General features: G+C 43.2%; 1 pseudogene across 1 annotated transcript; it reads left to right on the top strand.

Annotated features, from left to right (window-relative positions):
* The first annotated feature begins 13,138 nt into the window (after nt 1-13,138).
* On the top strand, nt 13,139-13,823 carry LOC704396 (small ribosomal subunit protein uS7 pseudogene; annotated as a pseudogene). The gene has a single exon (XR_001446737.3). The product of XR_001446737.3 is annotated as a small ribosomal subunit protein uS7 pseudogene (transcript).
* Nucleotides 13,824-25,139: the final 11,316 nt, after the last annotated feature.

The following is a 25,139-nucleotide window of genomic DNA, read 5'->3' on the forward strand; positions in this document are numbered from 1 at the left end:
GTGAGCCACTGCTCCTGGTTTTGGAAATTCTTTATTACTTCTACTAATTTGGTGATAGATGCCTTCTATTCTCTATTGTTTATGGGCTTCTTTTTCCTTTATCATTTTGGAGTGGTACCATAATTTCAGCTATCACATATAGGCTGTTACTCCCACTACTCTACTGAACTGTTTATTTGTTTGTTTATTTATTTTTTTTTTTGAGACAGAGTCTGGCTCTGTCGCCCAGGCTGGAGTGCAGTGGCGATCTCGGCTCACTGCAAGCTCTGCCTCCCGGGTTCACGCCATTCTCCTGCCTCAGCCTCCTGCGTAGCTGGGACTGCAGGAGCCCGCCACCATGCATGGCTAATTTTTTGTATTTTTAGTAGAGATGGGGTTTCACCGTGTTAGCCAGGCTGGTCTCGATCTCCTGACCTCGTGATCTGCCTCCTCAGCCTCCCAAAGTGCTGAGATTACAGGCGTGAGCCACCGCGCCCGGCTAACTTATTTTTTTTTTTTTCAGCTCCATACCCCTGAACTTCTCAAATATTTCCAATGCTCATCATTGGGTCTTCAGCATGGTGAAAAGGGTTGTAGGTGATTCTTCTGTGTTGTACAGTTGAAGAGCAGCTTAACCCACACTTCCTTTTTGGTCTCACTTCTCCCCTTCGTTCTGGTCAAATCCTGACTGTTTCAAAAGGAAAACTGAGTGAGTACAGGAAAAAGGACATATATATCTATATATGTCATCTACTGCAGTCAATTTTGTGGCAGGTGTTACTTCAATGGCTGCAAGTCAATGACCATGAGGCCCACTTATTAAAAATATGAAACAAAGCAAGCTTTGGTGACTCACACTTGTGATCCCAGCATTTGGGAAGCCGAGGCAGGAAGACTGCTTGAGGATAGGAGTTTAAGATAAGCCTGGGCTACATAGTGAGGCCCCATCTCTACAAAAAAAAAATTTTTTTTTGGCCAGGCGAGGTGGCTCACGTTTGTAATCCTAACACTTTGGGATGCCGAGGCAGACGGATCACTTGATCTCAGGAGTTCGAGGCCAGCCTGAGCAACATGGCAAACCCTGTCTCTACTACAAATACAAAAATTAGCCAGGCATGGTGGCACATGCCTGCGGTCTCAGCTACTCAGGAGACTGAGGTCGGAGAATCTCTTGAGCCTGGGAGGCAGGGGTTGCAGTGAGCCAAGATCACGCCATTGCACTCCAGTCTGGGTGACAGAGTGAGACCCCATCTCAAAAAATAAAATAAAATAACCAGGTGTGGTGGTGTGCAGCTGTAGTCTCAGCTACTTGGGAGGCTGAAGTGCGAGGGTCTCTTGAGCCCTCCTCCTCACTTGAGCCCAGGGTACTGGGATTATAGATGTGAGCCACTGCTCTTGGCCACAAGTGCCTTTTGAAGGGCATATCTTTAATGTATATTATTCAAGGAACTTAAATAATTTAATTCCCTCTAAAGGCTAATGCTAATAGTATTCCCATTTTACAGATGAGAAAAACAGGCTCAGAGAGGTTAAGTCGTTTCCTCAAGGTAACTCAGCAAGTAAGTAGCAGAGTGAGGATTCAAACCTGCCGGCACTAAAACACACATTTCACGATATGTTATTGACTGTAATGTCAAAAGAGGAAGAAAACATGTTGTTTGCCCTTCTTGAGGTTTCAGTCTCTGTAGGAAGAAAAGGTACAACTTTAAAGATAGAAAATTATGCTATTGCCTAAGGGAGTTTTAAGCCCATTGCGCATTGCTAAAAGAACAAAGGAGAGGTTAGAATATACTTCCTGCTCAAGAAAGACTCCTCTGGAATGCTTCCTGGGGGAGGGTATTCAAAGCAGGTAAATGCTGGCAGATATATGTGGTTGACAGAGTAGGAGAGGCAGAGTCAGGATGTAGAAATGCACAGGGGCTTGCTTGGGAAATGGAATGTTGTCTACCTTGATTGGACTATAAAGATACTGTAGATTAATGTAAGGTAACCCTAGAACATAACAAGTTGTGTCCATCGCCCTTCTGAAGAAGATCTTGGATGTCAGGGGTTTACCCTGTTTACCAAGTGGCAAAAGACCTTCCATGAAGATTTTAAGGCAAGGAGTGAAATGGTCTGAGCAGTGCAGTGAAGGTGACCCCATCTTGCAGCGTGTCCAGCGGATGGAAGTGAAGCCAATGACTGCTTAAGAAGCAACTGCCAGAAATAGGGCAGTGGCAGAGAGGAAGAAACAAAGAGCAGGGATGAGAGATGTGTCAGAGATGGGACCCACAGGACTCTAGTTGATGTGGGGTGGTGGCATGGAGGAGAGGAAGAATGTGATCACTACCATTGTCTCAAATTTGGAAAGAATCCAAAACAAAGGGATATGTGTGTGTTTACCTTGGGCAGAAAGAACTGAGAACCTGGGGTATGGGTGTGTGGAGTTCAAGGTGATCCGAAGAGATGAAGAGGTTCATCAAGCAGATGAAAACTCAGAAGTTTTTGAGATGAGACGGGAGGTCCTGGTGGTGGGCTCTGATTTCGCAGCCCTCTGCCTGGGAGTGATGGTTGGAGTGATGGTTGGAGTCGCTGGCTCCTGTGCAGGTGTTCTGCGTGAGTGGCTTCCCATTAAAGGTTAACTGCATAAACACCATTCACTTAAAAAAAAAAAAAAAAAAAGTATCTGAAAACACTAGTAAAGGAGTTTTGGACTCACATCCAGTTAAATAAAGAACAAAGATTGCTAGCTGGTTAAACTAAAAAGTTACTTAAAAGATTACTAAAAAGTTACTTAAAAGTTAATGAAATCAATTTTGAAACACTGAGATTTTCCTATAGATTGGAAGGATTGTAATTGAAGTTAATTGTAGTCATGCTAGATTTCCTCTCTGATGTTTATTTTTCTTCTGGTTATATTTCAGACAATTAATAGCGCCTAATGACTCAGGGTTTCAAGTAATTACCACCAACACTTATAATCTCTCTGACTGGAATGTTCTTTTCACGCAGGGGCTCTGAAACTGAAGGAAATTTATGATTGTTCATGAAAGTCCTTCCATAGGCTGCTAAAAAAAAACAGACTAAAATAAATGTATTCTTCATTTATGTTTCTATTTGTAGCTAGAAAAAATGATAAAAATAATCAAATACCATTTAAGTACTCTTTAAAAAGTTCCAATAATTCCCTCTCACACAGCTTTTCTTCCCTCCAATATTAGAATGTTTGAGAGAAATGACAATTAAAATAGAAGATGATTTTTTTAAAATTCCGTGAAACGCTTTGGTTATATATAGGTCTTTCCCCCTAGGTGTGAAAGTATTTTAGTGGAAGTTTCATCACAACTTTGTAAATAATTGATCCTCTGTTTCCTCCAAAAGTCTGACAATGTAAGAGTAACAATAACAGGCCATAAAACACTCCCCCTAATTGAGCAAGGGCTCATTCTTCCCTAACAGGGTTCGGGTTGACTGGAATGTGCTGAAGTCACATTCCAACACCTTCCACTGGCCTGGGCAGCTACACACGACTCCAAAGGGAACTAATGAGAATCTTTATCTCTATTTCTGCTCTTAGGAAGAAGGCCCAGGAAGAAATGAAGAGTCCAGGAGGCAGCCTAGAAAAGGTAGTGGGCCTGGAAAACAAAGGACAAAGTAAACCATGGGGAGAGTGGAAGGATGAGGCAGAGGCAGGGATAGAGAAACTCAAACCAGGGGGGAAGATGACTCAAATACACTGGGGAGGACGATAGAAAAAGCAGATCAGACATCAAGCCAAAAACCCCCAAACATCTTTTCTTTTTCTTTCCTTTCTTTTTTCTCTTTTTTCTCTTGTTTCTTTTCTTATTTTGAGACAGGGTCACTCTCACCCAGGCTGGAGTACAGTGGTGCAAACACAGCTCACTGCAGCCTCAGCTTCCTGGGCTCAAGTGATCCTCCCTCCTCAACCTCCCAAGTAGCTGGGACTACAGGTTCTAGCCACCACACCTGGCTAATTTTTGTAGAAACGGGGTTTCACCATGCTGCCCAGGCTGGTTTTGAACTCCTGGGCTCAAGCTGTCCTCCCACCTCAGCCTCCCAAAGTGCTGGGATTACAGGCATGAGCCATTGTGCTCAGCCTCCTTTTTTCTTAATGACTTTAGTGAGGTAGAATAACATACTGTAACTTTCACCAGTTTTATATACACAATTCAGTAATTTACCCAGTTGTACAACCATCACCATAATCCAGTTTTAAATTTTATTTTTAATTTTTGGTTTAAACAACTGAAATTTATTTCTTCACATTCTGGAGGCCAGAAAGTCTGAGATCAAGGTGTCAGAAGGGTTGGTTTCTTTCAAGGCCTCTCTCCTTGGCTTGTAGCTGGCTGTCTTCTCCTTGTATCTTCACTGGTCTTCCCTCTGTGTCCATAATCCAGTTTTAGAACTTTGCCTTCACCCCAAGAAGATCTCTCTTAATCACTTGCAGTTAATCCTCGTTCCTATTCCAAACCCCAGGAGACCACTGACTTCCTTTCTGTCTCCATAATTTTGACTATTCTGGGCATTTCATATAAATGAACTCACATCATTATGTGGTCTTTTGTGACTGGCTTCTTTCAATTGCAAATGGTTTTGAGGTTAATTTATATTGTGGCAAGTACCACTATTCCATTCTTTTTTTTTTTTTTTTTTTTTTTGAGACGGAGTCATGCTCTGTCGCCCAGGCTGGAGTGCAGTGGCCGGATCTCAGCTCACTGCAAGCTCCGCCCCCCGGGTTCACGCCATTCTCCTGCCTCAGCCTCCCAAGTAGCTGGGACTACAGGCGCCCGCCGCTTCGCCCGGCTAGTTTTTTGTATTTTTTAGTAGAGACGGGGTTTCACCGTGTTAGCCAGGATGGTCTCGATCTCCTGACCTCGTGATCCGCCCGCCTCAGCCTCCCAAAGTGCTGGGATTACAGGCTTGAGCCACCGCGCCCGGCTATTCCATTCTTTTATTGTGAAACAGTATTTTGATGTGTGGATATATGCTTTTTGTTTATTTATCAGCTGATGGGATTGTTCCCACTTTTTCAATTCTTATGAATAATGCCGCTGTGAACATTGGTGTTCATTCAAGTATTTGTGTGATCATGTTTCCATTTTCCCTCATTAGATACCTGGGAATGGAATTGCCAGATAATGCAGTAAACTTATGTTTAACATTTTAAGAAACTGCCATGTTTTCCAAAGTGGCTGCATCGTTTTATCTTACCACTTAAAATATATGAAGGCACAACAATGTATGTGTCTTTCTCCATATCCTTGTTAATTTATGTTACTGCATGACTTTGAAATTATAGCCATTCTAGTGGTTGTGAATAGTATCTTACATGGTTTTAATGTGAATTTCCCTAAAGATTAATAATGTTAAGCATCTTTTTAATGTGCTTATTATCTATTTATGTAATTCAGCAAAATACATATGCAAATCTTTTGCCTATTTTTTTTAGGCTAGTCAAATGAAACAGTGGGAGTGGAGAAGGATTTTATCTGTTTTAATTGGATGTTTCAGGCCGGGCGCGGTGGCTCAAGCCTGTAATCCCAGCACTTTGGGAGGCTGAGACAGGCGGATCACGAGGTCAGGAGATCGAGACCATCCTGGCTAACACAGTGAAACCCCGTCTCTACTAAAAATACAAAAAACTAGCCGGGCGAGGTGGTGGACGCCTGTAGTCCCAGCTACTCGGGAGGCTGAGGCAGGAGAATGGCGTAAACCCGGGAGGCGGAGCTTGCAGTGAGCTGAGATCTGGCCACTGCACTCCAGCCTGGGTGACAGAGCGAGACTCCATCTCAACAAAAAAAAAAAAAAAAAAAAAAAAAAAAAAATTGGATGTTTCTCTTATTGAACTGTAAGGGTTCTATATATACTATGGATACAGGTTCTTGATCATATATATGATTTGAAAATATTTTCTCACAGCCTATGGCTTGTCTTTTTACCTTCTAAAAAGTTCATCTTTATCATTTTGATTTTTTTTTTAGAGACAGGGTCTTACCATGTTGTCCAGGCTGGTTTGAACTCCTGAGCTCAACTGATTCTTCTGCCTTAGCCTCCCAAAGTGCTGGGATTACAGGTGTGAGCCACTGTACTTGGCCTCTTTTCCCTTTCTTAATGATGCCTTTTATAGCACAAGTTTGAAATTTTGATGAAGTCCAATTTATCAGTTTTGTTTTTTTTCTTCTTCAAGGGTTATGCTTTTGGTGTTGTATCTCAAAAATTTCTGCCCAACACAAGTTCACAAAGATTTTTCTCCTACATTTTCTTCTAAAAGTTGTATATTTTTAGCTCTTACATTTAGGCCTCTGATTTATTTTGAGTTAAGTTTTTGGTTATGATGTGAGGTAAGGGTCTGAATCAGTCTTTTTGCATTCAGTAACTTATTTAAAAGGAATTTTTTTTTTTTTTTTTTTTTTTTTGAGACAGAGTTTCACTCTTGTTGCCCAGGCTGGAGTGCATGGTGTGATCTTGGCTCACTGCAACCTCTGCCTCCCAGGTTCAAGTGGTGGGTCATGCCTGTAATCCCAGTACTTTGGGAGGCCGAGGCTGGTGGATCACCTGAGGTCAGAAGTGCCAGACCAGCCTGACCAACATGGTGAAACCCCATCTCTACTAAAAACACAAAAACTGGCCAAGTGTGTTGGTGGGCACCTGTAATCCCAGCTACTTGGGAGGTTGAGGCAGGAGAGTCACTGGAACCTGGGAGGCAGAGGCTGCAGTAAGCTGAGATTGTACCACTGCACTCCAGCCTGGGCAAGAGAGTGAGACTTTGCCTCAAAAAAAAAAAAAAAAAAAAAATTACATTTTTTCATAAAAATAATTGGTATTTGTGGCACCATTTTTTTTTTGTTCTTGTTTTTTTGTTTTGTTTTAAGTACTAATACCAGCATCTGGGGCTACAACCCCTTACCAATGCCCTACAAGACATCTATTTTAAGTAGTTTTTTTGTTTTGTTTTGTTTTTTGAGATGGAGCTTCACTCTTGTTGCCCAGGCTGTAGTGCAATGGTGCATTCTCAGCTCACTGCAACCTCTGCCTCTCGGGTTCAAGTGATTCCCCTGCCTCAACCTCCTGAGTAGCTGGGATTATAGGGACCCACCACCACGCCTAATTTTTTTGTAGTTTTTTTAGTAGAGATGGAGGTTCACCATGTTGGCTAGGCTAGTCTTGAACTCCTGACCACAGGTGATCCGCCTGCCTTGGCATCCCAAAGTGCTGGGATTACAGGCATGAGCCACTGCACCCAGCCTAGTTTTTTTAAAGTACTAATACAACCTGATAGTTTTCTTATTTATTTATTTATTTATTTATTTATTTATTTATTGTCTTTCCCATTTGGACAAAAACTAGAGGAAAAATGTTAAAAAATGTAACCTTGTCTATGTTTACCACTGCAGTACCTTCAATGTCAGGTACCTAGGAGATGCTCACTGTATATCTAATGAATGAATAAAGTGCTAGGGTAGTAAGTCAGTTGGTAGAACAGTCACTCCTGTAGGTGAGTGGGGAGTACGAAGCCGAGGTTTTAGAGCAGAAACCAATAGGTGAGGCTTACCTTGGGTTTTGGGTCTTTTTTCATGCCACTGAGATTCAGGACCTCTTGCTGAGAAAGTGCTTTTTGGCTGCCCTAAGTATAACTTAATATTTTCTCTTTCTTTTTTTCATTTTTTAAAATTTTTAATTTTTTTTTCTTTTTGTTTTTTGTTTTGAGACGAAGTCTCACTCTTGTCCCCCAGGCTGAAGTGTGATGGCACCATCTCGGCTCACTGCAACCTCTGCCTCCTGGGTTCAAGCGATTCTCCTGTCTCGGCTCCCCAGGTAGCTGGGATTACAGGCACCTGCCACCACGCCTGGCTAGTGTCTGTATTTTTAGTAGAGATAGGGTTTCGCCATGTTAGGAGGCTTGTCTCGAACTCCTGACCTCAGGTGATCCACCTGCCACGGCCTCCCAAAGTGCTGGGATTACAGGCGTGAGCCATCGCGCCCGGCCTAATTTTTTTTTTTTTTTTTTTTTTTTTGAGATGGGGTATCATTCGTTGCCCAGGCTGGAGTGCGCTGATGCAATGATAGCTCACTGCAGCCTGGAAATCCTGGGCTTAAGTGATTCTCCTGCCTCAGCCTCCTGAGTAGCAGGGACTACAGGTGTGTGCCACTGCACCAGCCCAAGTACAGTTTTTGAATTTAATATAGTAGTTAGGGGCATATGTATACGTTTAATAATATACTTATTATTCATTTATTCAACAAGTATGTTTGTGTCCCTTGCCAAGTATCAGAGGTTTTGCTAAGACTTGGAGATTTAGTGGTGGAGGAGGTCAGTGTGTTCTCTGCCCTTATGAAGTGCTCAGTTCCCAAACCCCACACGAACTAGCTGTGTGACCTTGTGAATGGTATGTGACTTCCTCTAAGCCTGTTTTCTGATTTGTAAGATGAAGATTGTAAAGTAGCTACCTTATTTGATTTTGACAAGTATTAAATAAAGTACACAAAGCAAGGGCAACTACTATTTTGCGTAATAAATATTCAGAATGGTATTATTATACGTTGTTTAACCTACAAGGTAAGATGGAATTATACTGTATTATTCAGCCTCACCTCCCTCTTAGTACCTTATTAATGATTCTGAGTAAATCACTGAAAGACAGGGAATTAATATTTCTTTTTAAAATCTTTAGACTTGTTTATTATAAAGGCACTACATGTGATAGACTAAAAAATAAACAGTACAGAAGCATATACATTAAAAAGTACAAATTCCCCCACCCACAGCACACACCCAACTCATTCTTCAGGGGCAATCACTGTAAACAATTCTGTTTCTCCTCCTAGAAAAGTCTTATGCATATAAAAGTGTGTGTGTGTATATATATATATGCATATCCTTAGAAAACAAACAGCACTTTCATGTCCTTTGCAGGGACATGGATGAAGCTGGAAACTATCATTCTCAGCAAACTAACACAGGAACCGAAAGCCAAACACCGCATGTTCTCACTCATAAGTGGGAATTGAACAATGAGAACACGTGGACACAGGGAGGGGAACATCACACACCGGGGCCTGTCAAGGGGTGGGGGGAAAGGGGAGGGAGAGCATTAGGACAAATACCTAATGCATGCGGGGCTTGAAACCTAGATGACAGGTTGATAGGTACAGCAAACCATCATCGCACACGTATAGCTGTGTAACAAACCTGCATGTTCAGCACGTGTATCCCAGAACTTAAAAAAAAAAAGAAAAAAGAAAACAAACAGCACAAAGAATTAGACACTGCCAATCGTTATCACAGAGCATTTTCACTTCATAATGTATATTGGAGAGCAGTCCAAAAGGAACATATCTTGTTCTTACTCAGAATGAGTATTTTTACATTTTCTCAACACACAATTAAACACCACCACCACCACCACCACCACCACCACCAAAATACTCTCAAACTCTTGGAGAAGGTTTATGGGCTACACCCTCCTTCCCTTGCAGCCCCCGCACTCCGCACCCTGGCCTCCCGCGGCTTCCAGCAGCCAGGGCCTGGCACCTGCCCACCCACATTTTCTTGGCCTGCAACCAGCTGTGGTCAAACCAGCAGCAGAAAGGGAGGGTGGGGGAGGAAAGAAGGAAGAGAAAGCACATCTTCCAAGAGTAGTTGAGAAAGAGCTGCACGAGTCAGGCCCCGACATATAAGGCATAGCACCGAAAGTGTTTTATTACAGGCGTTTACACAAAAGGTATCAGGAAGAATGTTTTAGAAGACAGTGGGTGTGGGAACATCAGGCTTTTGAACTGGTAGTGACTTCTGCATCTGAGATCATGATTGGTGGATGTGGGCAGTGAGAAAGGGCTTGGGGTCGCAAGGGACAAACCTGCTTCCTAGAAATGCAGTGAGCTAGGGTTGCAGGGGAGGGGCGAGGGGGAAAGAGAGAGATTTCCTCAGAGAAGTGAAATAGCAAGATTGGGCCCAGTACCAGATGAAGGACAAAGGAATGCTCTGCCCTTCCTCACTGAAAACTAAACCCCACTTCCTCCATTTCCCACCTGCTTGTTTCTCCTCCCACCTCACCACTCTCAGCCCGATTGCTGGACTTCACTTTTGTGAGGGGCTGTAGCTAGAGCTCAGTCCTCAGCTAAGGCTCCAGATGACTGACGTCTCTCCCCAGACACAGGCTTCTTAGTGGTTGGATGCTAAGGCAAGTAAAACCTGGGGTAGAGATTCTCATGACCTTGGGAGGTGGAGAAACAGATCTTTGATCTTTGCCTCTTTCCTCTGGTTATTCATTTAATCTTGGTTCTTTGGGTTGTGTCTACCTCCGCCTGGGCCAGAAAATATTATAGAATGGTTTAGAGCTTCTAAATTAGGCTGTTAGCGGGGCCAGCACCTCAGCCTGAAGGCCTGGCCTAGAGCCTACACCCAAGAAAGCAAAAACACTCCTTGGGTGGGGCTTTCCTAGACATAAAGCTTTACCATGCCTCTAAGCAGGGGAGCTCCAGCCAAGATTATATTGGGCAGGTAATAAAATTAAGGGCAATAAAACCAGATAAACCACCTCGTTAGCAGCAGTTTACTGGTAAGGCCATTTCAACAAGAAGAGAAGAAGAGGAGGAAAGATGGAAGACTCAAATTCTTTGTCAAGTTCTTTCCAGTGGCCTCCTCTGAAAAGGAACATTCTTTTCAGGAGTGCTGGCTTGGAAGACAGGGCATATGTACATTTATCCAACACCTGCTGAGATCAAGGTGCTGGTTCAGAGGAGAGCCTCTGGAGTTTGGACCTGTCACTTGATCGCTACTGAGAGATCACCAACCGAACTGCTTGACTTTCTCAGAACTTTTTTATCAGTCATGTAAACAAGAGAATGAAGATCCCGTACCAGTCTACATAGGATCAACTGATCATTGAGTGTAGATTTGCACATTAAAAGTCACACTTATATTCATAGTTTCAAAAAAAAAAAAAGAAAAAAATGACACTACTTATTTTGTAAAGATAGAACCATTTTCTTTTTTTTTTTTTTTTGAGACAGAGTTTCTTGTTGCACAGGCTGGAGTACAGTGGCGCAAACTCGGCTCACTGCAATCTCTGCCTCCCAGGTTCAAGTGATTCTCTTGCCTCAGCCTCCCAAGTAGCTGGGATTATAGGCATGCACCACCACGCCCGGCTAATTTTTGTATATTTAGTAGAGACGGGGTTTCACCATGTTGGTTAGGCTGGTTTCAAACTTCTGACCCCAGATGATCCGCCCGCCTCAGTCTCCCAAAGTGCTGGGATTGCAGGCATAAGCCTCCGCACTGGGTCAGAACCATTTTATTAACTGTATACATCATAGTGATATTATGTTGCTTTTAAGGGATTAAGAAGGAAAAACATGGAGAAAGCAATTAGATTCTCAAAATTGCCTGCACCTGCCTGGGTGCCATGGCTCATGCCTGTAATCTCAGCACTTTGGGAGGCTGAGGTGGGAGGATTGCTTGGGGTCAGGAGTTCAAGACCAGCCTGGGCAACATAGCAAGACCCTGTCTCTATTTAAAGAAATTTAAAAAGTCTGTGATGCACATACACTTTACCCAAGCACATAAACCTACACTCACTGTATATATATATTTGCACTGTATATGGTAAAATAACTGAACTTTTTTTTTTTTGAGACAGAGTCCTGCCCTGTCATCCAGGCTGGAATGTAGTGGTGTAATCTCGGCTCACTGCAACCTCAGCCTCCTGGGTTCAAGCAGTTCTCTGTCTCAGCCTCCCAAGTAGCTGGGATTACAGATATCCGCCACCACACCCAGCTAATTTTTGTATTTTTTTAGTAGAGATGGGGTTTCACCATCTTGGGCAGGCTGGTCTTGAACTCCTGACCTCGTAATCCATCTGCCTTGGCCTCCCAAAATGCTGGGATTACAGGCGTGAGCAACCGCACCCAGCCAGGATGCACTTCTAAGCAGCTGTTATTTATTTATTTACTTATTTTTTCATTTTTTTGAGATGGAGTCTCCATCGCCCAGGCTGGAGTGCAGTGGCGCGATCTGGGCTCACTGCAAGCTCTGCCTCCCAGGTTCATGCCATTCTCCTGCCTCAGCCTCCTGAGTAGCTGGGAATACAGGTGCCCGCCACAACACCCGGCTAATTTTTTGTATTTTTAGTAGAGACAGGGTTTCACCGTGTTAGCCAGGATGGTCTCAATCTCCTGACCTCGTGATCCGCCTCGGCCTCCCAAAGTGCTGGGATTATGGGTGTGAGTCACTGTGCCCAGCCAGTAGCTTTTATTTTTTTAAGCATTGGCAAAATATTTCTATAAATAAATACTTGCCCTTGTCAATTTTATTTCTATAAAACTTCATGTGGTAATTGAGCTTCTAAATAAGATGCCCTCCTAACAATTGTAAACTGTATTTGCTCACTAATAAGAGGCATGAAGTGTTCCATGACTGTATTATTCTTGGGGATTCAGGCTGTGGTGATGTGAGCAGCCACCCCTTTGGGACACATCATGCTGGTAAACCACTGATTCATGACACACTGCCAGGAATGGCTGTCATCCAAGTCCCGGGGCAAGTTCAGCCAGCACTAGAAATCACCCAAGAAGGGCTAGTCAGATGTTTAAATTTCTGCCTTTGTCAGAATCCTCAGAATTATTTTCAATACCTCCTTTTCCCCTCCCATCTTTATCCAGTCAATTACCAACATCTCTCAACTGGTTTCACTTCCTAAATGCCCCTCCAATCTGTCCACTCCTCTTTTACTCTACCACTGCTTTCCTAGACCAAACTGCCTGGATTATTGCAAAATCTTTCCAACTGGGCTACCCCCATCCACTTTTGTCCCCCTCCAATCAAGTCCCCACACAGTGACCAGGTTGATTTAAAAGCGAGCACAGATCTGAGTGGTCTTTCCTCTCCCTCCCAGACTCCAGTGGCTTCCCCTTGCTCTCAGATGGAAAATCAATATCTGCACCTGCCCAGGGGCCATGAATGAACTGGCCTCTCTCCAACTGGTCAGTCTCAACCTGTACTTCACATCACTATTCTCCCACTTTCTCCACGTCATTGATCTGCTCATGGCTCCTCATATCTCACGAAATTAGGGAAGACCCACGTACCTGAATTTTCCCCAAAGTTCCTTAGGTGGTTCTGAACCACTACTATGATTGAACGTATTAATAGCTAGACAGGCTCTTCCTGTCTGTGCCAGGGCGGCATGTGGTGCATGCCGAGCCACAGAGATGCTCAGGCTGTGCACTCAGGATGGCCGAGTGGAAGGCAGCAGCACCAGTGGTAGCAGAGAGCCCTGGCATCAAGCTCTTTGGGAAGTGGAGCTCCGATGATGCGCAGATCTATGACACTTCCTTGCAGGATTACACTGCAGTGAAGGAGAAGTATGCCAAGTACCTGCCTCACAGTGCACAGCAGTATGCCACCAAACGCTTCCGCAAAGCTCAGTGCCCCATAGAGTGCCTCACTTACTCCACGATGATGCACGGCCGCAACAAACGCAAGAAGCTCATGATCGTGCGCATCGTCAAGCCCGCCTTCGAGATCATCCAGCTGCTCACAGGCGACAACCCTCTGCAGGTCCTGGTGAACGCCATCATCAACAGTGGTCCCCGGGAGGGCTGCACATGCATTGGGCGAGCCAGGACCGTGAGACGACAGGCTGTGGACGTGTCCCCATTACGCCGTGTGAATCAGGCCATCTGGCCGCGGTGCACAGGCGCTCTTGAGGCTGCCTTCCGGAACATCAAGACCATTGCCGAGTGCCTGGCAGATGAGCTCATCAGTGCTGCCAAGGGCTCCTCCAACTCCTATGCCATCAAAAAGAAGGACGAGCTGGAGTGTGTGGCCAAGTCCAACCGCTGATTTTCCCTGTTGCTGCCCAATAAACCTGTCTGCCTTCTGCCTTTTGGGACGGCCTCACAAAAAAAAAAAAGAAAGAAAGAAAGAAAAGGTAGCTAGACTGAAGATGGAGCCAAGTTGAAATTTGCATCCCAGGCTCTTATGATAGCATCAGAGTTTGACTTAGGTTTAAAAAGCAGGCCAGGAAAAATTTCAAACTGGCAAGTCATGGGGCAGGCTTTGCATAGCAGTTCACTGCTGTTCCTTCTGCTATCCCAAAAGGGCTTGAAGAGTGAATTACAGATCAACCGCTGGGTAAATACCTTGTTACTTTCTAGAAAATATAAACGTAGCTAAAAGAAGCAACCATGAGGCTGAGGATGCATTCACAAAAGCTCTGGAATATTACAGATGAAGCAGATGGTTCCTTCATAATCAAAAAATCAGCTGAAAATGTCTTTCTCTGGAGGAATAGAAGTTCGTGTTTGTAGATTCTGTGTAATGATGTTGCAACAGAGTTTGTTAAACAGACTCAGATGAGCTATGAGTTGAATCCTGTTCTAGAAACTGACAACTAGGAAAGGCTAAGCCTGATCAAATGGTATTTATTGCTCTTCTCTTCCAATTCCATTATAGAAAGATTCCAACATACTGTCAAATTTCCTTTTTTGCAAATATCTCATGAATTGCATTTTAAAAATGGGATTGATTGACCAGAGCGGTGGCTCACACCTGTAATCCCAACACTTTGGGAGGCCGAGGCACGTGGATCATAAAGTCAGGAGTTCAAGACCAGCCTGGCCAAGATAGTGAAACCCCGTCTCTACTAAAAAAAATTTAAAAATTAGCCAAGCACGGTGGCAGGTGCCTGTAATTCCAGCTACTCGGGAGGCTGAGGCAGAGAATTGCTTGAATCTGGGAGCGGGAGGTTGCAGTGAGCTGAGATTGTGCCACTGCACTCCAGCCTGGGCGACAGAGTGAGATTCCATCTAAGAAAAAAAAAAAAGAAGGATTGATTTTATTTGCCGCTGTTGCTTATAGCAAATACTGAGTCCTCAGCCAGCTGTGGGAGGGTATGGCTAGTTTAGATTCCCTCCAAGTTGTGTGTGACAGTATCTGGCATATTTTCAATAACTGTAGTCATAATTCCCAACATTACTTGGAGAGCAAAGCACAGGAGGAAATAAATCAACTTTTAATGTCAGGATGTCACATCCTTTCTAATGTTTTTTTGGACATCAGTGAGGCAGTAATTGTATAATTAACCTTGAACTTATCACTTTATAGTCAGATGATTGCTTTATCAAGAAGCTCTATCTGTAACACACGTTTATTTATTTTTTTTAAAAACAGCTTTCCAAACTAGAAAAAATCTCAAAAATATGACTAGAAAAAATCTTAAAATAATGATTATCATCTGTGCACGGTGGCTCATGCCTGTAATCTCAGCACTTTGGGAGGCCAAGGCAAGAGGATCACTTGAGCCCAGGAGTTCAAGACTAGCCTGGGTAACATATCAAAACCTTGTCTCTACAAAAAAAAAAAAAAAAAAAAAAAAAAAAAGATTTTATATAAGTAATGCATGCGAAAAGTCCCAAACATAAGATGTTCAAGAGAATATATAATGAAAAATACGCCTAACTCCTACCCTCATGACCTCAGTCATCCAATTCTCTTCCCTGGAGGCAAACACAGTGACCAATTTTTTGTTTATCGGTTCAGAGACATTCTATGCATTTACATATAAACACACATTCTTTTTCAAAACCCACCTGGTAGCATATCTTACATAATGTTGGCTTTTGTGTGTGTATTTTAAATAAGATATGCTGCTGTTCCACATTAGTGCATAGAGAGGGGCCTAATTTAATTGTTAATAGGTGTATTTCATGAAATAGTTTCTTTCTTTCTTCTGCTGTAGAGAAAGAGTTCGATGTGAGGCTAGTTCATGCGGGAGAACTGGAGTGATCATTTACATCAGTCTCCCTGAAGGCTCAGAGGTTAGGGTTTTTATGGACAACTTGGTGAGTAGGGGGCTAAGGAATAGGTGCTGCTAATTGGTTGAGGATAAAGGGATGTGGAAACCTATCCTCACGCACTGAGTCTACCTTTGGGAGGGGCCACAGGACCAGTTGAGTCATGAGTCATGAGTCCAGGTGGGGTCATTCTGAAAAACATCTCAAAAAAAAAACCCGATCTTAGGTTCTACAATAGTGATGTTATCTATAGGAACAATTGGGAAAGTCACAAATCTTGTGACCTCTGGCCACATGACCCCTGAGCAGTAAGGAAGTATGGAAATCATGCCTTGGCTGGGTTTGGGTCTCATAGTTGAAATCCCAGCACTTTGGGAGGCCAAGGCAGGAAGATTGCTTGAGCCCAGTAGTTTGAGACCAGTCTGGGCAATATAGTGAGACCTCATCTTTATTTAAAAAAAAAAAAGAAGAGAAGAAGAGAAAAGGAAACTATGCCCACATCTTAGCAGAGATCAGGCTCCTCCCATAACCTTATCCTTATGACCTTTCATTAGTCTTAGAAAGGCAGTCTTCAGTCCCTGAGCAAAGAAAGAGTGGGTTAGTTTTAGGAAGGGACTATTATTATCCTTGCTTTCAAGTAAACTATAAACTAAATTCCTCCCAAAGTCAGCTTGGCCTTTGCCCGGGAATGACCAAAGACAGCGTGGAGGTCAGAAGCAAGATGGAGACAACTATGTCAGATTTCTATTACTGACGTAATTTTGCAAAGGCGATTTCAAATCACCCATTGGGCTACAGCACACCTCAGTCCTGAGGTGTGAGCTGCAGAGATGGGAAAATGCTGATGACTGCTCTAACTTCTTCCTGCCTGACAGTGGGCAGTGGGTTTAGTCGGGGTAGGAGTTGCCCCAGGGTAGGAGGCATGAAACCATCTTGCAGTTGTCTGTATATATTCATGGGTACCTGGTTTGGGTCCCAAGGTACGCATAACAAAAACATTAGTGCTGTTATCCACAGCTTTAGTGACTATAAGACAAATAATAAGCCCTAACATAAGGAGTGAAAGTCCTAGCTTCAGGAGTCCCTGTAGAACTGGCTAGAAGTCTTCTTCTTCTTCTTTTTTTTTTTTTTTTTTTTTTTTGAGATAGGGCTCACTCTGTTGCTCAGGTGGGAACGCACTGGCACAGTCATGGCTCACTGCAGCCTTGGCTTCCTGGGCTCAAGGGATCTTCAGCCTCCTGAATAGCTGGGACTACAGATGCATGCCAAGTTTGGCTAAATCTTCAGTTTTTTTGTAGAGACAGGGGTCTCACTATGTTGCCTAGGCTTGTCTTGAACTCCTAGGCCCAAGCAATCCTCCTGCCTTGGCTTCCCAAAGTGATGAGACTATAGGAGTGAGCCACTGTGCCCAGCTTGACCTGAAGTCTTAAGGGATCTGGGTGAATGATCCTGATAACTAATTAGATGTGGAGTCATCAGCAGACACTCAAAATCAATGAACAAGGCTGAAATCTAGTAACAAAGTGTAGTTTTTCCTAAAACATATTTTTTCTCTCCTAGTTCTCCATGTTTAATTAAAGACAAATCATAATAGGACCAATTTATTTGCAAAACAAAGTTCAGTCTTACTATACTTGGCCTAATTATTTGTATAAAGTACAAAAGGAATAATTATTTGCCATATAGGCACTTTTTAAAAAAATTGGCTTTGCAGGAACTCTTTCATAAGAAATCTCAAATTAGACCTTTTGAAAACCTCTTGAGCCAGCTAAGGATTTATTTCTGCCTGCAGATACCTGTATGAATTGAGTGTATTCCTCTCCTCGAGGTCTCAGAATAGCTTGGGCTTCCTGGGCCTGTCAGAAGTGACATTTTTTATTTACCACAGGTCAGAAATCCAGTACAAAACATAGTACAAGGCCAGTTTTCCAAAAAGGCTTTTATCATCTCTATAGGTCAACTTCAGTTCCTCAAAACAGTCTGAAAACATGTTTTTCTAGTCAACACCTTGGTGAAATAGCCATAGTCTCCAATTGTGTCCGGTTACAAAAGAAAACTGATTCTTTTTTTCCCCTCATGGGACTCTGCTCAATAAGGAAAACTGATTCTTATTGAACTTATGCAAATGACTGTGTTGCTATAAGTTAAGAATACTCAGAGTTTCCAAATTCTGGAGAGATTCCGTAGAGAGAAATACACTCTAAATTTTGCTCACAGGAGTAAATTTTACTCAATAGTTAACAGCTGGCCAGGCACAGTGCCTCATGCCTGTAATCCCAGTACTTTGGGAGGCTGAGCTGGGTGGATCACCTGAGGTCAGGAGTTTGAAACCAGCCTGGCCAACATGGTAAAACCCTGTCTTTACTAAAAACACAAGAATTAGCTGGTGCGGTGGTGGGCACCTGCAGTCCAGGCTATTTGGCACTCCAGCCTGAGCATCAAAGTGAAAGAAAAAAATTATTAAAAGCTGTAAATAGCACAAAATGAAAGTTTTTGTGACTTTGAAAAATGAAACAAAAATAATCGGTGGGTTGGGTATCCAATAACAGGTATTAACTAACCGGGTATCGAAGAACAGGTATAAAAGTAGATTATTGCCAGGCATGGTGGCTCATGCTTATAATCCTAGCACTTTGGGAGGCCAAGACAGGCGGATCACCAAGTCAAGAGTTCAAGACTAGCTTGTCCAACACAGTGAAACCCTGTTTCTACTAAAAATACAAAAATTAGCTGGGCCTGGCGGCAGGCGCCTGTAATCCCAGCTACTTGGGAGGCTGAAGCAGGAGAATTGCTTGAACCTGGGAGATGGAGGTTCCAGAGAGCCGAGCTTGCACCACTGCACTCCAGCCTGGGCGACAGAGCTAGACTTTGTCTCCAAAAAAAAAAAAAAATCGATTATTTCAGTCTCCTACTAGTTCAGTCCATGCAATTAACTTCTGTTCTGCTTGATACTCATGAACACATCAACTTTCCATGAGATTCCTGGAAATTTTGTTTTTGTTTTTGTTTTTCTATTCCAATAACACAATTTCCAAAGTTATCAGGACACATTGTGCCCTGTGTCTGGGCACAATGGCACATGCCTGCAATCCCAGCAGTCTGGGAGGCTGAGACTGGAGGATTACTTGAGCTCAGGAGTTTAAGACCAGCCTGGGCAGCAGGGCAAAATCTTGTCTCTACAAAAAAAAAACACAAAAACCCACAAAAAATTAGCCAGGCATGGTGGTATGTGCCTGTAGTTCCAGTTACTCAGGAGACTGTGGTAGGAGGATTGCTTGAGCCTGGGGGGTTGAGGCTGCAGCGAGTCAAGATCGCACCACTGTACTCCATGCTGGGCGACAGAGTGAGACCCTGTCTCAAACAAAAACAAAAACAAAAACAAAAACAAAACAAGGCCAAAAATCTGCATTCAAAAGCGCCTGTCAAAGTCCTATAGCTGATTATAAAACCACGTTTTTAAAAAGTATCAGGCTGGGCACGGTGGCTCACGCCTGTAATCCCAGCACTTTGGGAGGCCAAGGCAGGTGGATCACCTGAGGTCAGGAGTTTGAGACTAGCCTGGCCAACATGGTGAAACCTCGTCTCTACTAAAAGTACAAAAATTTGCTGGGCATGGTGGCACACAACTGTAATCCCAACTACTCGGGGGGCTGAGGCACAAGAATCACTCGAACCCGGGAAGTTGAGGTTTCAGTGAGCCGAAATCGTGCTCACTGTATCAAAGTAAAATAATTGGTGATAACATAAGTCTCAGAATGGCCATGGTTAAGAACACAATTGACAAGGAAGTTTGATTATTTTTGTGACATATGACATTTACCATTACAATTATAATTATTACTGATGACATACACTAAGTCATATCGGAATTAAAGGAGTTTTGCCCAATTCTGGAACACACACCAATAACGTGTTCATACAAATACAGCCTAAAGAAAACCAAACAGGCTGGACATAGTGGCTCATGCCTGTAATCCCAGCACTTTGGGAGGCCAAGCTGGGAGGATCACCTGAGCTCAGAAGTTCAAGAGCAGCCTGTGGTCAACGAGGTGAAACCCTGTCGCTACTAAAAATACAAAAATTAGCTGGGCTTGGTGGTGGGTGCCTGTCATCCCAGCTACTTGGGTGGTTGAGGCAGAAAAATTGCTTGAACCCGGGAGGTGGAGGTTTCAGTGAGTTGAAATCGTGCCTCTTCACTCCAGCCTGGGCAACAGACAGAGTGAGTCTTGGTCTAAAAAAAAAAAAAAAGAAAGTCAAACACCATTTCCTACTTGACAGCGCTTCGTATATAATTTTTTTGATGGTTGTATGGTTTTTTAAATATAGACAACTCTTGATAATTTGTACCAATGAACTAGGGGTGATGAACTGGTGTGATGTTCAATAGTCCTTTATACTTGGTTTGACCTTCCTTATCGAAATTGTAACAAAAAGCCAAATACTAAAGCCATACCGGAAGGTGTAGTTTGGGAAGAAAGGGGAAGCTGCTCACCTGCTGCATTCCTGTACTCTCCTTTGTGCTGGGAATGAACATCGTCATCTTGCCATAGAGCTGTCTTCTTTGCAAACACCTTATAATCGCTCAGCTGGTCTGGGGTTCCGGTAAGGAAAGCCTCTGTGTAGGAGTGAAGCTTCAGCAGTGGTTTGACAAGTCCTGAGATCAGAATTTCTTCCTTGGCAGTGGTTCGCCAAGTCCTGAGATCAGAATTTTGTTTTTGAGATGAATATAAAAGCACCTAAAGGTCAAGGAAAATATTCTTCCTGCGATTAAGGAACTTAAGACCTTTGCTTTATAAGTGTAGATGATCACTCCCCTCTGAAAGGGAGGCAGAAAGAATGTTGCTTTAATTCCTTTCCCCTGGCCCATCTCTTTTTTTCTTCTCCGGGCATGGTCCAACAGATGCGCGAGGCCCTCGGGGGGCTGGCCTGCCTCCAGCCTGGAGGCTGGTTTACAGCGGCATGCCTCACTCTGCCATCTTCGATCCTTCCTTTATATAATTTTAACACACCAAATAAGCCAAATGTCTCTTTGGACTTCAGGGGACTTAGTATCTAAAAGCTTAATGAGTACAATAGGGCTGAATTTAGAATTTGAAATTTTGATTTTTGGAAAGTTTGTCAAATATCAAAGATTTCACACACTTTTCCCAAAATGGGATCACAGGTCATTCATTTAGCCAAAGTGATAACTTAAAACATTTCAAAAGGGAAAAACCTTTACTCTGATAGAGAGGGGACTCAGCTTTTCTTTTTTTTTTTTTTTTTTTGAGACGGAGTCTCGCTTTGTGGTCCAGGCTGGAGTGCAGTGGCCGGATCTCAGCTCACTGCAAGCTCCGCCTCCCGGGTTCACGCCATTCTCCTGCCTCCACCTCCCGAGTAGCTGGGACTACAGGCACCCGCCACCTCGCCCGGCTAGTTTTTTGTATTTTTTAGTAGAGACGGGGTTTCACCGTGTTAGCCAGGATGGTCTCGATCTCCTGACCTCGTGATCCGCCCGTCTCGGCCTCCCAAAGTGCTGGGATTACAGGCTTGAGCCACCGCGCCCGGCCGGGACTCAGCTTTTCAAACAAAACCCAAGAAAGACACCATGAGGCCAGCTGAGTCTGTCTCTTCTTTCTTCCCGCTTTTCCCTTTTTTCTTTCCGTTTACTCAAAAGGCAAACAAAAATCTTTCACTACCTCTCAATATTGCATGACAGTCTTGTTCAAAATAGAAAACAAAAAATTTTCCTTTGTATTAGTGTACTTTTAATGTTAAACTCAATTTTTAATAAAACCTTATAAACAAATAATTTAATTTTTATTTATTTATTTATTTAAGACAGAGTCTGGCTTTGTCGCCCAGGCTGGAGTGCAGTGGTGGGACCTCGGCTCACTGCAGCCTCTGCCTCCTGGGTTCAAGTGATTCTCCTACCTCAGCCTCCCGCGTAGCTGAAACTACAGGTAGCGCTGCCATGCCCGACTAATTTTTGTATTTTTAGTAGAGACGGGGTTTCTCCATGTTGGTCAGGTTGGTCTCAAACTCCTGACCTCAGGTGATCTGCCCACTTCAGCCTCCCAAAGTCCTGGGATTACAGGCATGAGCAGGAGTCATCACGCCCGGCCTTATTTAATCTTAATTGTGTACCTGCAGTACCATAAAGACCTTCTGTAGCTTCTCAGTGCTCAGGTATGATGCAGAAAGGTCTCCACAACCATGTCCCACATCTGCTACTATTCTTTAACCTGAATTCTCCACTCCAATTAACTCACGTACTGGGGCTCTCGAACAGAGTTCTTTTTTTTTTTTTTTTTTTTTGGAGACGGAGTCTCGCTCTGTCGCCCAGGATGGAGTGCAGTGGCCAGACCTCAGCTCACTGCAAGCTCCTCAGGTTTACGCCATTCTCCTGCCTCAGCCTCCCGAGTAGCTGGGACTACAGGCGCCCGCCACCTCACTTGGCTAGTTTTTGTATTTTTTAGTAGAGACGGGGTTTCACCGGGTTAGCCAGGATGGTCTCGATTTCCTGACCTCGTGATCCGCCCCTCTCGGCCTCCCAAAGTGCTGAGATTACAGGCTTGAGCCACCGCGCCCGGCCTCTCGAACAGAGTTCTAATCCCTGCTCTGTCATTAACTCCCTGTCTGACAAATGATCTCTTCCTTCTGGCTCTTGGTCTGCTCACCCACAAATTAGGAGTGGTACTGGGAAGGGATGGGATAGATCCCTCCCCTAGGTCCTTTTCAGATCTAACATTCTGTCAATCTGTGACTAGATGAGATCAAAGGGCCTTCCTTTCCAACTCTACACTTGAATCAGCAATTTACATTTTCGTGGGTTTGGTATTGTTTCTCCAATTGTCCTTGAGTTTATTAAACACAAGACGATCTCTTTGTATCCCCCCAAGAATATCCCGCTAGAATAGTTGCTCCAGAAATGTATGTTGATTTTCTGGGTTACCATTTAAAGTGCTATACATTAATAATTGCTCCCTTCCTATTATTTGAAATAGGTCGATTAAGCCAGTTTCTTTTAGAACAAAGACTACAAATTGAAATGCTTGTGCTGAATTAGAACAATTGGGAACATTTGGGAGGCTGAGGCAGGCAGATTACTTGAGTCTAGGAGTTCAAGACCAGCCTGGGCAACATGGCAAAATCCCATGTCTACAAAATAATACAAAAAAATTAGCAGGGCGTGGTGGTGAACACTGATGGTCCCGCTACTTGGGAGGCTGAATTGGGAGGATCACCTAAACCTGGGAAGTCGAGGCTGCAGTGAGCTGTGATCGTGCCACTGCACTCCGGCCTGGGTGATGGAATGAGACCCTGTCTCAAAAGAAAAAAAGAACAATTGGAAACAATTCTTGATCTTAGCATTAGGTCCTTAACAATATATCTAATTTATGCAATCTATATATCACTGACATACATATAAATATTATTAGCATCTTGAAGAATAAAAGTATCTGTTTTTAGAAATGAAGAGGACATTGGGGATGACAAAGTCAAAACTTTTTATTTTTTAGATTTCCTTTTTTTTCTTTTTTCTCTTTGGACAGGGTCTTGCTGTGTCACCCAGGCTGGAGTGCAGTGGTGCAATCTTGGCTCACTGCTGCCTCCACCTCCCGGGTTCAAGTGATTCTTGTCCCTCAGCCTCCCAAGTAGCTGGATTACAGGTGTGAGCCACTGCACCTGGCCGTTACTTTATAGATTTAGAAAATTAATTTCTAGAGTTTAAGATTTGTCTGAGAGCAAATAGATAAAATTTAAAATTTGATAACATTTTAAATAGATAAAAATTAACAAGTGAAATTAAAGAAATGATCTTTTGGGTCATTTTTAAATGTATTGACTGAGTTATGAGACTGGCTAGTTTTTGTATTTTTGGTAGAGACATGGGTTTTGCCATGTTGCCCAGGCTGGTCTTGAACTTCTGGGCTCAAGCAATCCTCCCATCTCAGTCTCCCAAAGTTCTGGGATTACAGGTGTGAGCCACCGTTCCCAGCCACTGAAAGTTTATTTCATATAGTAATATAATTCCTCCCCCCTCCTCTTTTTTTTTTTAGGGAGGGAGGGAGTTGGATTTAAATATCAAATTTTGTTAAAGGAAGACTTAGCCTAGCTAATGTCACAGCCATCCATTGCCTTGTTCTTTATCTTAAAATGGGACAATTACCCCTGGTTTTTGCCCATCTTTCAGTGAATATGAAGATTTGATTATGAAGGGTATGAAAATGTCATTCATACATATCTAAATTCATGAATTTTGCCAAATCTACGTATTATCTCTATTATTATTTACTTACTACTTTTATAGCCACATGACACATAATGATGTTTTCATCAATGATGGATCACATATATGATGGTGGTCCCATAAGATAATAGAGTTTTTTTGTTTTTTTGAGATGGAGTTTCGCTCTTGTTGCCAAGGCTAGAGTGCAATGGCACGATCTTGGCTCACTGCAACCTCCAACTCCCAGGTTCAAGCTATTCTCCTGCCTCAGCCTCCAGAGTAGCTGGGACTACAGGTGCACACCACCATACCCAGCTAATTTTTGTATTTTTAGTAGAGATGGGGTTTCACCCTGTTAGCCAGGCTGGTCTCAAACTTCTGACCTTAGGAGATCCATCTGCCTTGACCTCCCAAGTGCTGGGATTACAGGCGTGAGCCACCACACCTGGCCTAAATTTTCTTTAAATTTTTTTAATTTTTTTAGCTGCAGTGTTAAATTTTATATATATATATATGTATGTGTATGTATATAATTTTTTTTATTTTTAAGAGACACGGTCTTGTCCTGTTACTCAGGCTGGAGTGCAGTGTCACAAGCATGCTCACTGCAACCTTGAACTCACTGTTTACAGGTTCAAGCAAGCTTCCCACCTCAGCCTCCCAAGCAGCTGGGACTATAGCTAATTAAAAAAAATTTTTTTTAGAGATGGGGTCTTGTTATGTTGCCCAGACTGATCTCGAAGTCCTGGTCTCAAGCAGTCCTCCCACCTCGGCCTCCTAAATTGCTGGGATTACAGTCATGAGCCACCATGCCTGGCCTATACTTTTAATAATTGTTTTAGAGGTAGTTCTCCTACATATATCTTTAGAAAGTTAATTGTAAAAGGGCCTCAGGCAGGTCTTCAGAGGTATTCCTGAATAAGGCATTGTTATCCTAGGAGATGACAGCTCCATGCATGATACTGCCCCTGAAAATTTTCCAGTGGGACAGGATGTGGAGGTGGAAGACAGTGATATTGATCATCCTGCCCCTGTGTAGGCCGAGGCCAGTAGGTATGTTTGTGCCTTCATTTTTAACAAAAAATGTACAAAGTAAAAACACTTTAAAAATAGAAAGAAGCTTATAGAATAAGAATATAAAGAAAATATTTTT

This window comes from Macaca mulatta, chromosome 8 (genome assembly GCF_049350105.2).
Source record: "Macaca mulatta isolate MMU2019108-1 chromosome 8, T2T-MMU8v2.0, whole genome shotgun sequence".
NCBI classification, from domain to species: Eukaryota; Metazoa; Chordata; class Mammalia; order Primates; family Cercopithecidae; genus Macaca; species Macaca mulatta.